This window comes from Rhinichthys klamathensis, unplaced genomic scaffold (assembly GCF_029890125.1).
Source record: "Rhinichthys klamathensis goyatoka isolate OS25496 unplaced genomic scaffold, OSU_Roscu_1.1 h1tg000121l_1, whole genome shotgun sequence".
Classification (NCBI taxonomy): domain Eukaryota; kingdom Metazoa; phylum Chordata; class Actinopteri; order Cypriniformes; family Leuciscidae; genus Rhinichthys; species Rhinichthys klamathensis.
This window is the reverse complement of record NW_026606658.1, coordinates 3,242,340-3,254,977: the sequence shown is the minus strand read 5'-3', so window position 1 is coordinate 3,254,977 and position 12,638 is coordinate 3,242,340.

Genomic DNA, 12,638 nt, shown 5'->3' with positions numbered 1-12,638 from the left:
CTGTTTTGGGAAATCATTGAGAATGTTTAGGGAATGTATCGACAATGTTTTCAGAACAATTTTGCAGTCTTGAGAATGTCGGGGTAACCCGTAGGCTACTAAGAAAAGGCACCCCATGTTTTCTTAAACTCTCCCTCACTGCTCTCAGTGGAGCCCCTTGACCCCAAACATCATGATAATTACATGACCAGAACAACCACACTCGTAGTTAACAGAGTTGAGTAGGCGTCACAAGCTAAATCATCTGAATATACAGTTTTGAAGTGAAAAAATGTCAAAGCTATGTGCAAATAGTGTTTGTATTTATTACGTTATGTTTTTATATTTAATACATTACATATTAATGTATTTTGTCATTCATTTTTTTGTTTATTGTATTTTATTTTGTATATTATAACTTTAAATATACATACATACACTACAATTCAAAAGTTTGATCGTCCTTAAGATTTTTTTATTTAAGAAAATATTTTCTTTCAGCAAGGATGCATTAAATTGTTCAAAAATGACAGTAAAGACGTTGATAATGTTACAAAAGGTTTCCATTTAAAAATAAATGCTGTTCTTTTGAACTTTATATTCATCAAGGAAGCCTGAAAAAAATGATTGACTGTTTCCACAAAAATACTGCGAATAATAAATCAGAATATTACAATGATTTCTGAAGGATCATGTGACACTGAAGACTGGTGTAATGATGCTGAAAATTCAGCTTTGCCATCAAAGGAAATACATTAAAATAGAAAAGAGTCATTTTAAATTATAATAATATTTCACAATAGTACTGTTTTTACTGTTTTTGATCATCAGATAAATGCAGCATTGGTGAGCATAATGGTCTTCTTTCAAAAACAATATCTTACTGACCACAAATTTTGAATGGTTATGTGTATTTAGTTTTTACTAACCATTATTTTTTTGTATTTTTTTCATATAGGTGGAGGACGCATTTGCACAATGGAAATGTTCACAAGCTTGATAATGAGACTGTAGGACTGTGTCTTCTCAACTTGAGTGAGAAGAATAAATGTGATTCAAGATTGGCCTCCAGACTTAAACACACACACACACACACACACACACACACACACACACACACACACACACACACTCATTGGGTACAGTGTTCAATGGCTGAGACTGTCTATCCTCAGACTTCGACATGGCAATGCTGAAGGAAACTGTGACAGTCACAATCATCATCAACCAACAAATATTCCCCTGCAGGTTATACACACACATGTTACAAACTGACACACACAGAAAGCATATGCACAAACTTGTGGTTAAGCAGGCACCTCAGTTTTGACATAACACACACTTAACACAAATTGGTCACTGTAGCCTCATAGGAGGATTTCTGTGTCTGTCTGTCTGTCTGTGCCTCATAGCTCAAAAATTCCTGCTGAAAATACCAGCTGGTGACCAGTATACAGTATGTTGTGTTTTAGATGGTGACTGTACCATAACTATCCTTAATAATGTTACAAAAGATTTCTATTTCAAATGTTTCTTTTGATCTTTCTATTCATCAAGAATTCTGAAAAAAATATTGGGATCTTTGTATCTTGGTTTCAACAAAAAATTAAGTAGCACAAATGTTTTCAACAATAGCTATGTTTCCATCCAAACGTATGAATTGAACTTGTTTGGAATTGGAATATCGCATAAAACCTTTGCGAATAAAGCAGCGTTTCCATCCCATGTATTCAAGACAACAAAACCGTCATGTCCTTGGAAACTGGTGCATAAATATATGGAAGTTGTTGCAATCCGGGAAGCCAGTGTGGCTCTTTTTTCTTATATCATAATTCACTTGTGTCTCAGAGCACGCAGATGAAATGCAATAAATGCAGTGATGCTATCTTGAATTCAGATGCCTGGTGTTTTGGAATGCATTTGTGTGAGAGTGAGACACTTCCGGGAGGTCATTATACCAGTGACACTGAAGCTAATGAAAGTAATGGCTAATGAAAATTTAGTAGATTTTTTTTGTTGCTTTTTTTTATTTTTATTAAATAAATGCATTATTGGTGAGCATAAGAGACTTCTTTAAATAAAAATATATACCAACCTCAAACTTTCGAACAGTGTATGTATACGTGTTTAAATTCTATACACTACCGTTTTATTATTTATTGTATTTTTTACTTGTATAGAACGGGATCAAAATGATGAATAAGCTGAACCTGGTGAACCTTCACAAGCTGACGTACTGTATTGCAAACTAAAACACAATACTGTGGCTCTGAGCTTTGCATGTGTCTGACTGAATCCTGCATGACCCGGTCTCTCTCTTTAACACTATGGATTGTTCACTTCTCAAGGGTGTATGGACCTCCCCTAGCAATATTTAACCCTAACAGGTTGTCATCAACTCAGAACATTTAAAGTGTGTTGCACATAAGATGACTCATGTAACACGCCATCAGCGCAAACGCAACATAAAAGAGACTTTTGCCCCTGACGAGAGCCTGGAACCACTAAAGCACTAAATCCTGGCCTGTGTGTAGAAATCCCTCTCTAAAGTAAGGTGCTGTGAAGTGCATGCGAGAGCGGTCACGTTTAATTAGGGTTTAAGAGGCAGATGTTGCGCACATCACTATCTGATCTGAGTGAGGGGAAAATAAAAGGCTTCTAGTTGTAAGAGCCACAAGGAATCGGTGTCCGCAGAAATCTCAATTCCACTGTTTTTCACTTGCTTTTTTGCTAGATTTTATTAGATTTTTAGGCCAATTTGATAAATTTCTGCTTCAAAGTAAAATAATGAAAAGGGTAACTGATTGTTGTTCTCGTATTTGCAACTTTATCTCTAATTTAGTTTCTTACTCCTCATAATTGCCGCTTTATATCTCCCAGTTGTGATTTTATATCGCATAATTTGATTTGAAATTTCTCATAATTACCCTTTTTATATACACTCACTTAAAGGATTATTAGGAACACCTGTTCAATTTCTCATTAATGCAATTATCTAATCAACCAATTACATGGCAGTTGCTTCAATGCATATAGGGGTGTGGTCCTGGTCAAGACAATCTCCTGAACTCCAAACTGAAGGTCAGAATGGGAAAGAAAGGTGATTTAAGCAATTTTGAGCGTGGCATGGTTGTTGATGCCAGACGGGCCGGTCTGAGTATTTCACAATCTGCTCAGTTACTGGGATTTTCACGCACAACCATTTCTAGGGTTTACAAAGAATGGTGTGAAAAGGGAAAAACATCCAGTATGCGGCAGTCCTGTGGGCGAAAATGCCTTGTTGATGCTAGAGGTCAGAGGAGAATGGGCTGACTGATTCAAGCTAATAGAAGAGCAACTTTGACTGCAATAACCACTCGCTACAACCGAGGTATGCAGCAAAGCATTTGTGAAGCCACAACACGCACAACCTTGAGGCGGATGGGCTACAACAACAGAAGACCCCACCGGGTACCACTCATCTCCACTACAAATAGGAAAAAGAGGCTACAATTTGCAAGAGCTCACCAAAATTGGACAGTTGAAGACTGGAAAAATGTTGCCTGGTCTGATGAGTCTCGATTTCTGTTGAGACACTCAGATGGTAGAGTCAGAATTTGGCGTAAACAGAATGAGAACATGGATCCATCATGCCTTGTTACCACTGTGCAGGCTGGTGGTGGTGGTGTAATGGTGTGGGGGATGTTTTCTTGGCACACTTTAGACCCCTTAGTGTCAATTGGGCATCGTTTAAATGCCATGGCCTACCTGAGCATTGTTTCTGACCATGTCCATCTTTTTATGGCCACCATGTACCCATCCTCTGATGGCTACTTCCAGCAGGATAATGCACCATGTCACAAAGCTCGACTCATTTCAAATTGGTTTCTTGAACATGACAATGAGTTCACTGTACTAAAATGGCCCCCACAGTCACCAGATCTCAACCCAATAGAGCATCTTTGGGATGTGGTGGAACGGGAGCTTCGTGCCCTCGATGTGCATCCCACAAATCTCCATCAACTGCAAGATGCTATCCTATCAATATGGGCCAACATTTCTAAAGAATGCTTTCAGCACCTTGTTGAATCAATGCCACGTTGAATTAAGGCAGTTCTGAAGGCGAAAGGGGGTCAAACACAGTATTAGTATGGTGTTCCTAATAATCCTTCAGGTGAGTGGAGGCAAACAGGCTACCATATCAGCTATCAGTATCTATAAGTGTATTATTATTAACACATTTCCCCCACAAAATCTGCACGGAATGATGAAAACTGTTCACTGATTCTGTTTGGGCTTGGTCAAGTTTTTGCACAATAAAAATATTCTAAGAGTTTTGGAGTACTAGAATTTTTACCAAAATAAGTTTAATCTTGAGCAAGGGCAAATACACACTTACCTTTTGAAGCCAGTGATATAGTGTAAAATCCCATTAGTTAATATTAGTTACATTACATTAATTAACAGTAACAATGAGCAATACATTTTTTACAATATTAATCAATATACATAAATAAAAATACAACTGCTAGTTCTCATTAGATAATATTAATATTAAAAGACACAACAATTGGTTTTAATAATGTATTAGTAAATGTTGAAATTAACATGAACAAAGATATATAAATACTTTAGAAGGATTTTTTTATTGTTAGTTCGTAATGTTAACTAATTGAATCTTATTGTAAAGATTTACCATATGACCATTTGCTATTTCAGACAGGATTATAATTTACATTTATTTATTTTTCAGATTTGTCCTGGCATTGTCTGTGAACACAAACTCGAATGGATACTGGTTGGAGATCTTGATTCAGTGTCCCATTTTTAAAGTGTGACCAAAAGGAGGACAAGAACTGTTGAACCCCAGAGACCTGCCCTTTAAGCTGCCATTACCAACTCTCCGAATTTTAGCACGCTTGCCCCACTCAACTTCTACCTGACGTCTGCAGACGCCTGAGGTATGGAAAAGAGAGCTTTGTCTTTGATCAGGCCTCTGCTGTTAGCGGGCATGGCAGTGCTTGTGATCTGAGGAAACATCCGCGCTGTCTTGTGTGTCTTTAAGTGCTTTTCCATGGTGCCATAGTAGGATATCACTGTTACAGAGTTCTTCTGTTTTTTCTCCATGTCATGGGTTCCTCATTCCTTCCAGGTCTCATTCTCCATTCTCTGTTTTCCTCTCTATCTTCCCCCCACTAAATTACAAGTGCTGGGCCTATTAGAACCTAAACTCTTAACCAATGACCGTGTTAGACAAACAGCCCAACACCACAACGCACACATGCATGCCACCCACCACATGATAGAGAGAACCTAGTGGCACATCTGTGTGCGTTCATCGAGACAGGAGGGCAGGGGAGAAAGGGAGAGACAGAACCGGAGAGCCTGTGATGTTTGCCCGCAGAGTTTATAAAACAGAAGTCAAGCTGTATTAAAACACCCAGCACATTACTGCCATAGACTGTGCCAAACCCTGACAGCCTCCCCAGACCGCACTTTCAAAATAATAATTACACTGCGAGAGAGAGGAAAGAACATTAGGATCTGCGCTTCGGCTCAAACATGCCTTTGAAATCGTAGAAGCACCAGTTATCAGCAGGAGAAGGGAGGTGTGGGTGTACAACCGGACGCTGGGGAGCCGTATTTGGTTAGAGAGCGGGGAAACCGAGGCATATGTAGTGTGGATTAAGACCGATGGTTTGGGGGGATGGGCAGGTCTAGAAGTCAGAAGAAAGAAAATAGTGAGCAGGTCCAATAAACAGTCAGAGAGAGATTACCGAGATCGTTCACTTAAAATGAGTCAGATGCGCTGCAACAACAAAAAAAAATTGTAGAGACAATTTTTACTCGGAATAATTGTACATTTCTCAAACAAATATTGAGCAGGTCCAATAAACAGTCAGAGAGAGATTACCGAGATCATTCACTTGAAAGCAGTTAGATACGCTGCAAAAAAAAATTGGAGTAGAAACTATTTTTACTCGGAAATTGTTAGTAAATTTCTCAAATAATTACAATGAAATGGAAAGTAACACATTGAATTAAACGTGAAATTTCGAAGCTGAAAAACTGAAATAGTATTTTCTTGTAAAACATACTTTGGAAAGTATGACTTGGCTAGAGTTCAGTTGTGAAATCATAAGAAACTGGTATTTTTAATATACGCTACATCATTGAAACTCTTGTATTTAAGTCTTTGTTGACACATTTGGCAAATATTTTGGAAAAAGTTTCATTTTTGATGTTATCAAGTGCTTGCTTTTCTGTGCAAAGTGGCATCAGTGGAATCAAAATGTTCAGTCTTTCCAAATAGATGTAGATATTCATGATGATTTCATTTTCTCAAGGACATGATTTGAGGTTGCTTGATCAGCTTATTCCATCTGTAAAGTTCTGGCAAAGTTCTCGTTGATTTAGTCTGAGGAATTGGGGTTTTGTGGAACAACGATGAAAAACATTAAACAAACAAACAATGCCCAAAAAACCTTCTCCAATTTGTACTACTGCCACAAAGAACCATTATTAGTTTTGACCATAAATCCATATATTCATAAATCTCCTTTTAACGTCTATATTTGAAAGTCAGGCTCCTGCTCCAAAGAAAGCACAGACAAACAGTGGCTTGACATACGCACACATCACATGAAAGCCACAATTGTAGGTTTAGAAGCAGGCCAGGCCTGAGCACTGATATTCATTGTTACAGAGAAAACATTTTGTCGTATCTGATGTTATTTTCTCAGCAGAGAGAGAGAGTTTAGTGCAAAAATAATTGACTTTATTGCCTTCATTTTATAGTGTGGCTCCTTTATGAACACCCTGTGCGGTGATTTGTAATGTGTTTACCTTTCGCCGTGCCCTGTGGAAGTGTTGGCTTGGGCTTGGGATCTCAAGTTTGTGTTTGTTGCATATACTGTAGACATGAAAGTTATGACTGTTATTTTAGAGCGAGAAAAACTTCAGAAAGATGAGGAACAGGTCTATAGAAGAAGAATTTAAAAATGAGTCTGGATTACAGTGGGCCAATCACAAAGAGATTTATCTTTGAAATACTAAATGTTATGTTACATATTATATAATTTATATATTTTGCACTTTTAATTACACATTTTAAAATAAAAAGGGGGAGGGGGGGGAGAGAAAATAAATTTCATTTATATTTACCGGTAATGTGGGTTAGATTTGTTTGTTTCTTGACAATATCTTAGTTAGTTTTTCCAAGAATGTTAAAGAAAAATAAAAGTATTTAAGGAAACCTTACAGCTATCCTATAAAAAGTAAGAATAAAATAAGAGCAGGTGCCGAGTTTACTTGAATGAAAATATTAAACAGACTGTTTCATATAGTCCAGGTCAGTGAATCTCTCCATTCCCGCCAACTGCTGTTTAACAACCTGTTATTGCAATATGAATTTCTGTCATAAATCAAAAATCCAGTCTCCTTAAACCATCCTAGCTGCTTTGACAGTCCTGGAGCTTACTCGTGCTAAACTAAGAAGAGGTGAGCGCACGGCAGCCGTGAATCCCATCACACAACGCTTCATAAACATACTGATGCACCAAGGTCTTTCTCTGTCTGCTGCTGAAAATTAAGTAATGTTGATTTTGGCACCCAACTCCCTCTATGTGTCTGCCTGTCTGGCCTATCAAACCATTGTAAGGGTTTAAGCATTTTCGCTTTGGCTTACACACGCACACGCATTAACACACACTTGTAAACTTGTACAGCTGCCTGTGCAAACACCCTATAAAACGGGCTATTATTCATAATAATCAAATAACGGTAGCCATTATATTTGAGTCTGGGATGGGATGTAGCTGATTTGCTTAATGCAAAGGATTGTGAGTCCACTTTGAGACGACGTGGAGTCCGTCGTCTGAAAACGTGTGCTGTAAAATTTTCTAATAAAAGGAGTTATGACAGGTCATCAACTTTCTTGTTCATTGCAAGTCAGTCTCAGAATCTTACAGCTTTATTCCCCGTAATCGTTGCTCAAAGATCTGCTCACAAGAACAAGCTCACAGCTGGGAAGTAGCATGATGGGCCTTTCTCATTCCCCCTTACCATATTAGTCTATCTCACTCCATCTACTCCTGTTGAATTTCCTTTTTACGAGTATCTGACCGATTTTGCAGGTGTTCATTACCGTGACCAAAGTCACCCATGTTCCAGGCAGGCTGCTTGTGGAGTTTAACGGAGTTGTTGAACTGTACTTAACTGTGCTGAACTGCTGTTGACTTCCATCCCTGTGCACAGTAATGGGAGCTGAAGGTCTAGGTACGGTACTTCACTGCAGAAATTCTGATTTATTTTGACTATAAATCAGCAGTGCACAGTCGCAGACATGTAAATAATATTGTATGTCATTTGACACGATTTGTGAATTCATATGCCAAACCGCATTCTCCGGTCCAAAATCTTCTTTTTTTTTTTTTTTTTTACATAGGGACCCTTATTTTTAAAGTCCCCATGAAATCAAAATTGACGATTCTTGTTTTTGTATGGAATATTTCGGTATTTATTATAAATGATTTATCCATCCACAACAATGTTTTTATATAATTATGTGCCCTTTATAATCTTTAATCAAAATAACCTCTCCTTCTTCGCTGATGATGTTTTTCGGTGTGAAGGCGAGACAACCTGTCACTCACATGAGATCACAGCATTAACAAACCACAACAATCCAATGATCCAACCAATTCCTAATGGACAAAATCAAGTCCTGCCCTACATTTTGTCTTGGGCTGCATTTAACTCCACTTTTAGACATACACTTGCAAACCTTCCTTAAGCACTTAAATCCCCGCCACCATTTTAAAATGCATTCAACTTCAAGTGGACGAGGGAAATTTATTTGGACAGACCCTCGAACCCCTGATTTTGTCTACTCATATGTACACTTCAGGGAGTTCCATTTACCGCAATACAATTGTGGTGTCACAAATGCAAGCTCCGTAACAGATTCTAAGTGATCAAGGGCTTAGAGCGTTTCATTTAAACCTACTGCAAAGCTTCCTCTAGAAGTAGTAATGAAATAAAAGGGTAACACTTTATTTTAAGGTGCTTGTAATAAGCAGTAATTAACAGTTAATTAACAGTTAATTAACAGTTAATAAGACACTTATAAGACCTTATAAGATGCATATAAGATGCATATAAGCATTAACTACTTCATATAAGGGTTAATTAAAGGTCCAGGCCCTGAAGAGATCAGGGAAACTACTCCCTCTTGGGAAGGTAAATTTTTAAGTGACTGGGAGTTTGTGTTACCATTTATGTTTGTTCAGCTGTTCTAAAAGTGCAATGTATTGATACTTGAGAAATGTTTTATTTAATGTAATTTATTTATTATCATTAGTTAATGCTTATATGCATCTTATATGCATCTTATAAGGTCTTATAAGTGTCTTATTAACTGTTAATTACTGCTTATTACAAGCACCTTAAAATAAAGTGTTACCGAACGTTATAATGAGCCTGCTATTAGGGCTACGAAAATTAACCATGATTTTACTACAAATAAAACCAAAAAACCCGAGTTATTGTAGCTCAATCATGGTGACCACAAATAGTAAAACTGTGGTTATACAAATGGTAGGCTAATCAATCCGCCCAATTAAATTAAAATCCATTAACTATGATCTGGACCCAAGGCCCAAACCCAGAGCTGAAGACGAGTTGGATCTGGGTGCCAAACGCGGCCGTGCATCTGAGAAAGAAGGTCCCTTCTGAGAAGCTGCCATGGTTCGCCTTGTAACAGACTCCGAAGGAGAGGAAACCTTAGCCAGGCCGGACATCGATGTGTCACTAAAAGCACGCTGTGCTTGTATAGGAATATACGGTGTAATGTTTCCCACAGAAGTGGAAATGGAGGAAACGCATACAACAGGCAACTTGGCCACTCATGGACTAATGCATTCTGTCCCAATGGGCTGGATGTCTCGGCTCTCGCGAACCACCAGCGGCAATGAGTGGTCATTTCCGATGCAAACAGGTCGACCTCTGCCTTGCCAAACCATTGCCAAATCAACTGTACTAAATCCAGGTGAAGTCTCCATTCCCCGGGAGCAGCAGATCCCTGGACAGAGCATCAGCCACTTGATTGTTCAATCCCAAGAGATGAACTGCCCTTAAAGGGTCACTCCACCCATTTGCATTAAGAGGTCCATTGTTAGACAACCAGTCATACTATTGAATGGTCGTGCAACATTCTTTCATTTTCCCCTGAGACGAGAGAAATCTACTATTTACCTTTTTCACTTCCTCCTACAATGACGCAAAAATCGTCATTTGACGTCATTGTAGGAGGAAGTGTAAAAAGGGGGGATTTCTGTATAGACTACAAGCACAAATTCCCACCCTTTCAAACCCGCCCATAGGGGGTTGTGCCTAATGCGCTAACAGAGCTATCACAGATCAGTGGGTGGGACTTCACTTGTAGATACTGAAAGCAATATCAGCCATCTTGTTTATAAGCTAAGCTAACAAGCGCTGTGGATATAGGAAGTTACGACAATGACGGAAGAAACTAAACATGATATGGAAGTAGAGGATTTTGAAATTCTGCTGCTCGAATCCACTGTTCGTGGCTATCTTTACGAGCCGCAATATAGTGAAGAGCAGCTGAGGCTGATGGAGGACCAGGAGGCGGCTGCCTGTCGCGGACGAGGAGCCCGGACTGGGTCGAGCTGAGGCGGGCTGCTGGTGCGTGTGCTCTCGCTGTGCGCTACGGACACAGATAGAGTCCGTCTGCTGCAGAGAATTTCAACGATCGCAATTTCTCCTGGACGAAATCTCTGAATCAGACGACCACACGGACGTTTGTGTTGTGATGTGAACCATCCTAGTTTCGCCTGACTGAACATGCAGGTATCATGCAATAATTCACCATATAGAAAGAAATACAAACAAGTAATTCACTAATGAGTTTGCCAATGTAACGGGGTTCGTTGTTGTGGGAAGAAGGAGGCTGGAACCGGCGAACATTTAAACGTTTTAATAGTAAAATAAACAAATACAAAACAAAAGTATAAGCCAGCTGGCCACACACAACAGAAACAAAACATAAAATCAGGCCTGTTCCTTTTGTGCTTCCGCTCCTCATGGAGAGAAATGAGACTGCTGCACAGGTGTCATTCATTATCACTCGCGTCGTCCTCTCACGTCCCTCGCCCTCGTCCTGCTCGCCACAGCCAACTAACTAGACATTTTTTGTGAAATGAATTTCAAACTCATTTGGCAGCTAGCCTTCTTGTAGACGGAAGAGTGATTTCTCTGATGTTTGCGCTGTTCTGGATTAGTGGGAGTGGCTTGCGGAGCTGTGGCTTGCGGAGCTGCATTGTGGGAGTTGTTGTCTTACATACAAATGCGCCCCAAAGTTATTTTCTGTCTTTTCTCGGTCAAGAGGGCACCAAATTCAAAATTTCTTTTACATTTCGACTACATATATAACCCACTTTCAATAAAGATTAATGTTGAAATGGGTGGAGTGACCCTTTAATGAAGCCAGCTGGCTTTTGCGAGTTAGCTGTAAAGACGCAAGAGACCTGGTGCCACCCTGATGATTCAAATGAAAGACCATCGACGTGTTGTCGGACCGGACAAGCACATGACGACCCATCAGGTTTGGTAAGAAGTGTTGTCGAGCTAAGTACACTGCCTTCAACTCCAGGACGTTGATATGTTCTAAGGCCTCCCTGGGTGACCAGTGACCACCAATTCCCCTCTAGTTCCATGTTGAAGGAAATCGGTCGTAATCATTTTCCGATGGGAGGACACTACCCCTAGTGGCACTCCGGCTCTCAGAAATGTTACCCTTTTCTAGGTTTTCAGTGCACGGACACAGGCAGGCGAAAGGACCATCATGCGATGACGATGTCTCGCTGAATCTAGCCCTAAGCTGTTGCTCCACCTCTGAAGAGGTCTGAGGTGAAGCAAGCCCAAGTGGATCATGGATGTGGCGGCGGCTAACATCCCCATTAGTTGCAGAAGGACACCATAAGGAAGTTTTGTCCCCTGACCGAAACAAGTAAGTAACTGACAAATATTGTCTGTCCGCGCATGAGACAATGTGGCAGACATTGTAATTGAATTGAATGTTATTCCTATGAAGGTTATGGTCTGTTCTGGGGCCAGGTGACTCTTTGTGTCGTTCACAGTAAGGCCCAACCTCTGGATATGCTCCAGCACAATCTTGGTGTAACGCATGTTGTCTTGTTGGGGCACAAAGCAGCCAATCGTCTAAGTAGGGCAGAATCCTCATGCCCTTGGAGAAGTGCTCTGCTATCGCACTCGATGCTCTGAGCCCGGATAGCGTGGGTGGAACCTGAGTCAGTTGTCGTGTGGCTTCTGACAACTTCATTCTCTTCTCCAATTCCTCAGAAACATTGGGGCCAAAAAGATGTCCTGGTACAATTGGCAGTTCTCTCAGTGTCTTCTTACAATCATCAGGTAACCTTGCCTGAGCAAGCCATTCCTGGTGCTGGACTGTTAGAAGGGTCGCTGAAAGTGTCCCAAGTTCCAGAGTCACATGACCCATAGTCAACAGAGCCATCTGTAAGAACTGAGATGTAGAAGCATCAATGCTCGATGACTCTAATGTGTTATTGCAGGCAAGAAGCAGCTAGCAGCTTGTATTCTCTGCTTGAGTTACATTGCCTCTTAGAGCCTCATCTGGT